We start from the raw sequence: 6,575 nt of genomic DNA on the forward strand, positions 1-6,575 counted from the left end.
TTCTTAAAAGTAGGTATTTTGGGATAAGTAAATATCATCATTTTTGCTTTGCACATAGAAGCAGAGAAAAAATTATATTACTTGCCCAAAGGAAACAAAATATGTGTATATGTATGTAGCATCTGCATACTCATCATATCCATTTCCCTATGTGATTCCTCTCCTGGATAAGAATAGAGAGGGCTGGTGTTCCCATGTCTTGAATAAAGACATGACAGCACAAGCAATGAATGACTGGCCAGGATGTGACATCTAAATGGTAGATTAGGGCTTCAGCAGAGTCATTGTGACTCCTACTCCGGCATTCTCCCCACCCTCTATGCTATAAGGAAAACAAAATGTAATTAAATAGCCCTTTTAACAACTGCAACTTGGAGCCAAGGCCACCAATGGCACAATCACTGAAAACTCCACAGACAACGCCCAGTCAAACCACAGTCTGGGAACAGACCCCAGACAGCCCCTTGTGGGCCCAGGCCCTCTCTGAGTTCTTCATCCCATGAAAGGGTTCTGTGAGATCTGACCATTTTTCATTCTCAAAGAACCAAAATTAAAGACTGTTCTCATGCCACAAGTTGATTGTTACCATGGGCAGGAAAACTGTATTTCTCTTTCTCTCACTATATTTCTTGCCCATATAGTTGTTTAATAAATATAAATTAAATATTAGTTAAATACATTGTCTCCCCATGGCCTTGAGACTATGAGTCAGCCTTCCTTCTCAACAAAGACACAGCTGATGCCAGAAATTAGCAAGGCAATCATCTGTCTATCAGTAAATTTTGCCTAAAGGCCATGTTCTAAATATATGACCCAGTGGAATATCTGAGAGGCACCTCCTTTCTTAAGGAGCTCATAACCCAAGCACTAAGAAGAATCACCACATGAAAAGGCCACCACCACCCACAGTGTGAACATCTGAGACCCTAGAGTCAGAGACAGCCCTTGACTCAGGAAGAAAAGGCTCTGTCCTGAGTGTCCATTCTCAGCTGGACTCTGCCTTGGAAATGTTACAAGCATCCTCAGATAACAATTCCCACTGTCTCTGTGTAAGTATTATCATCTCCCCCGAGGAGACAGAAAACTAAGGTTCTGCGAATAAAAGAGACTTGAACTGGGATCTGGACAATAGTTAAGTTTCATTTCACATCAGAGACAGTGAGGAGGCAGAGACGTGACCTCAGGATGATGCCCTCTAGTCCTGGGTAGACTCGCTTTCATGACAGAAAATGGAGTGCTGGATAAGCCTCGCAGCATGGTCTTGCATCTGGGAAGTAGAGTTTTCTTCAATTCTTGCAACCGAGGAGGCACCTAACAGTGGTATAAGTGCTTAGAGAGAGTATTTCCCCAACCACACACCGGTGAGGGCTTTAAGCTACATCTCCCAGGGCTCTACAGTGGCCCCACACAGGGATTCTCTATCAAGAGAAATGGAAGTCGAGGAGAAGCTAGAACCTCAGTGTTCTCTTTTGTTGTGCAGGAATGAGGTCCCTGTACCATCTCAGCTGAAACACAAGTGTGAGTTCAGCCCATCACATTTCTGTACCCATTCAATGAATTAAATTCAGTAATTATGACATAAAGCTGAAAAAGACAAGTCAAAACTCCAAGAATCATCCAATATTGAGTGATGTATGGGTGGGAGGAAGAGAAGTTAAAATAACAGATGCACGAAAACACTCAGCTTAATAAAATAAATATATCCAAGTCCATGAGGACAAAGTGATTGAAATACCTAGCTTTCAGGATTGTCCAAGAGTACTTTCTGTGCTAACATAACTCTTTCACATCTACACTACCCAATACAGTAGCCCCCAACCATGTGCTGCTACAGAGAAATTGACTAATGCCATTGAAAAACTCAATTTTTCATTTGGAAATGTGCACAGAATGGACAAAATTCTAGAAAAAGGGTAATGTCACAAAATCAATTCATGAAGAATTTTTTTAAAAAAATGATTTCTGATTGTATTGTATTGAATTGTTTTTAAAAATGTATTATATTGTATTGAATTATAATTTTTAAAAATATAAATAGCTACATTTATATTATGTGGCCAGCATCTACAGTATTGGACAGCAAGATAATCTAGAACTCTTCTCCCATAAGGAAAAGAACACTGATCAGGTAAGTAAGGAAGCAGACTGGGAAGTCAGGCTTAAACAAAGTCTGGAAGGGATGGTGGGGAAAGTAATGAAGTGCTGTGAGGATAAGGGCTGGTGGATGAGATGGGAGGTCATGTAACCTGCCAAGGCAAAGAGGAAGAAGATGGGAGACCCTCGGTCTTCATTAAACATTATAGAGGGCAGGGCCCCAAATGTCTTTCCATCAGTTCACCTCATTTTAAAAATTAAGAAATCAATTTCCACATAGTAATGATTTGCCTGGTCAAATTACCCTAGCAGAAGTTGAGCTGTGTCTGCAAGGTTAACCTCCTGATTCTGAATGCAAATGGTTCACAATTGTTCTTCACCACTTTGGGGGAGAATAAAGACAATTTAAATTGCTAGTCAAAGAAACTGCGTTAGACAAAGAGGAGCATTTCTGACTGCAGAGGCCCTAGGACCACTGGGGCCAGGTTCTCCAGAGAGCTGAGGCTGCTCATTGTCCGACTACTGCCTGGCATTGCTGTCAGAATGCAGGGTGGGCACGAGGCAGAAGCTCCCAAGGGAAATGACAACTCCATATGGACCCCTTTGACTCTTAGCAAAAATCAGATGAGGCAAACCTACCACAATAGGTGGTCAGATTTAGAAACTCTAGAACAGTGGCTCTTGGCTGGGGTGATTTTGCTCTCCCCAACCCCAAGGACATTCAGCAATGTCTGGAGACCCTTTTTGGATGTCACTAGGTGGGGAAGGGGAGCCATGGGCCTCTTGTGAATAGAAAACAGGGTCGCCGCTAAACATCCCCACAACACACAGTACAGCCCCTATCACAAGGAATTATCCCGCCCAAAATGTCAATAGTACCCAGATTGAGAAATCTTGGTCTAGTGTAATATAGGTGAATAGCATTTAAATTCCCATCATGGCATTCTCTGTCACGTGGAATACAGCAAGAATTCTTACTCTGCCAAGGACATGAGTGGCTTCAAAGAACCTTCATATTTTTTACCATCTCCTGTACCCCCTCCTAGCATCTGAAGGGGTCCAGAAAGGCCTGATACAGAGGATTCTATATTGTTATTGATTAGAGCAAGTCATGACATTATCGGGAGACAGATGCACACACATGAGACCAGTTTGAGTCTAAGCCCAGAGTTCAGGCATGTCAGACATCATACTGCATTCCCTTCCTTACCCTGACCCAAAAAGGACGCAGAGACAAGTGTAGACCACATGGTCAAGAGAATTGACTAAAACTGCCTTCACCAAAAGGGAAGCAGGATAATGGAAGTGCAACTGTAGAAGGATCTGGGTTTAAGAATGTGTGAAAAGATTATAATATTTAAAAGCTAAAATCATGACTCAGATAAATACAAAAATGAATATGTGTCAAAGATTTTATTTAATTTATTAATTAATGAAGAAACAGAGGTAAAATGTTACCTCTGTTTCCAAGGAGAATTCAAAGGGCCAACTTCAATAACTGAATCAGGAATGCTGAAATAAATGTTATAAATAGATGCCAAACTGGCTTTTTCCACAGGGGCAGAAGAATAATTAATTGTCCTTACACAAAACAAAATTTGTGTTATTTATGAGTAAGAATCATTTTTATTGCTCTCAGGTATCTACGACTCACATAAAATAGCTCAAAGACAAAAAGGTACAGAGCACTCCCCGCCCCACCCCAAAAGCAGATAAACGGGAAACTACTTCTAAACAATACCTGTTTTCCACAGAAGCCATCCACTAAGCGTTTGGTACATTTCAAAGTCCTTCACAATTTTCCCCACAAGAGTTTATGTGGCTCCCATTTTTGGGGGATATTGTGACATGTTTCTATGCAGATTGGAGTGACAATGAAATTTTGGGAATTCAAGAAGGAGAAAGGAGAATTGGAAGAACAAATTCCTAAACGCAAGAGAAGGACATGTGGCTGAGTAAGCAAGCTGCAGGCCTGGCCTTCAATGGGAGCAGGGCACCCTCAGGGACACACCAGGAGGAAAGTGAGAGCATGCAGGCAAGAAACAGGCAGTCAGTAGACGCCGTGGTGGTGGGGTGGTGAAGCAGCTCCCTTCTGATACATCTGCTCCTCAAGGCAGTCAGAAGTGAGGACATGGACAGAGAGTGAAGTGGGTGCAGAGGGTGATAGACATTTAGCAATGGCAAGAGATGTCATGTGGCCATTTCCATGAGACCAAGGACCAGCAGAATAGGGAGATCTAGTGGAGTAGATAGGCACGGGTAAAGGCCAGTGGGGATTCCATGAATGACTTTAAAACGCGGCCAGAACCATTGGCAAAGGGGTAGATGCATAGATCAATGGAACAGAATAGAGAACCCAGAACAAGACCCACAAATATGCCCAACTGATTTTTTTTTTTTTTTTTTTTACAAAAGCAGTTTAATGGAGGAAAGACAGCCCTTTCAACAAACAGTGCTAAAGCTACTGGACACCCATGAGCAAAAAAAAAAAAAAAAAAAAAGAATGAATATCAACCTAAGACTCATACCTTTGAACATAAATAAACTCAAAATGGAGCATGGATTTAAATGTAAAGGGTAAAACTATAACCCATTTAGAAAAAACAAAACAAAACAAAAAACAGAAGAATATTTGCAGGATCTGGGACCAGGCAAAGAGTTCTTAGAATTGACATCAAAAGTTGGAACATTTGATAAATAGAACTTCATCAAAATTTAAAACTTTTGCTTTGTGAAAGACCCTGTTAAGAGAACAACAAAAAAAAAGCTACAGACAGAGAGAATGTGTTTGAAAACTACATATCTAACAAAGGACTAGTATCTAGAATATACATAGAACTCTTAGAACTCAATAGTAAAAAAACAACTTAATCAGGAAATGAGTAAAACACATAAACAGACATTTCTCCAAACGGATTAAACAGATGGAAAATAGAAATAGTAAGATTCAATTTAAATAATACTATGGTAATGACAAATTTTTAAAAAATGAAGAACAGATAAGTGGTTCATTGGCCTTAAGGAAGTGAAGGGGATGAAAGAGAAATGTGGCTGTAAAAAGGCAGCAGGCTGGTCCTGTGGTGATGGAAGTGTCCTTGACTGTATCCACATCCATATCCTATTTGTGGTATCATTCTTAGTTCTGCAAGATAATACCTTTAGGGAAACTGGGTAAAAGATATACAGAATGTATCTGTATCATTTCTTATAACTGCAAATGTCTCTACAATTATCTCATTTTTCTTAAAGAAAGCTTAATTAAAACAAATGTGAACAGTCAGCATGGATGTGGGCTCTGTCCTGGCTATAGTCCTCAGGTGTGCATGTGGGTTAGGGGAAGAATCAGGTTTAACACCTGAATTTGTCAGGTGAGAACAGTGAAGGGAGCTGAGGCTATATGCCAGGAGCAGAGAGGGAAAGCGTCTGGTACTGAATGAGGAGGGAAGAGAGGAAGGGAGCGGAGAGGAGGGGAGGGGAGCGGAGAGGAGGGGAGGGGAGGGGAGAGGAGGGGAGGGGAGGGGAGGGGCGAGGAGAGGAGGGGAGAGGAGGGGAGAGGAGGGGAGGGGAGGGGAGGGGGTGAAATAATGGGATAATGGGTCAGTTGCTGGTGTCCCATTGTTTGGAGTAAGAGTGACAAAATGAGTGACCTGGAATGAGAGAAGATGGAAGTTTGAGAATGGGATGCTCAAAATTGAGATATTGGAGATGGAATGATCATGGAAGGGGATTGCTGAAGTGGAGTAGAGAAAGAGAGTTAAACATGAGGAAGTCAAAGTGCTGAGAAGCCAGGGCAATGGATGGATGATCTCCTTGGATTTTTTAATGTGTTCAAGAGTGAAGACAAAAGAGGAGTCAGATATTAAAATATCCCTTAAGTGAGGGAAGGTGGTATAATCTCATATGTGCTCCAAATGAGCAGAGGTTTTGCAGGACAAGGGAAGAGAAGTGGTCTGGTCTGGAAGTAGCAGTTAGGAACAGACAGGTATCTCCTTGCAGTCCTGGTGTGTGGCAAGGAGAAAAAAAGACCACATGGAGAAGGTCAGGAGAGGCTCAGGGAACAGCCAGGTTTTAGCTTAGAGCTGTGGCTCTCAAAGCGTGGCCACCAGGTCAGCAGCATCAGCATCACCTGGGGACTTACTGGAAATGCAAATTCTCAGGCCCACTGCAATCCCACCCAATCAGAAGCTCTACAGGTGGGGCCCTGGAATCTGTGTTTTAGCAAGATGTGGCACTATAGCTGGGTTTGCAAGAGGGGACTGGATACCCAATGCCAATGGCTCAGTGAGAGAATGTGTAGCCTGACCTGACCTAAGACAAAGCAAGAGGGGCAGAGGCCACAGCAAACTGCAGTGCACATTGTCCTTTCTCACTGGGGCTTGGAGGACTGCAGGATCGTAACTTGGAACTTTTTTTTTTTTTTCCAAGAAAAGCGGATGCTCCATGTACATACACACACACACACACACACACACACACACACA

The sequence above is a fragment of the Chlorocebus sabaeus genome, chromosome 2 (assembly GCF_047675955.1).
Source record: "Chlorocebus sabaeus isolate Y175 chromosome 2, mChlSab1.0.hap1, whole genome shotgun sequence".
In the NCBI taxonomy this organism is placed as follows: domain Eukaryota; kingdom Metazoa; phylum Chordata; class Mammalia; order Primates; family Cercopithecidae; genus Chlorocebus; species Chlorocebus sabaeus.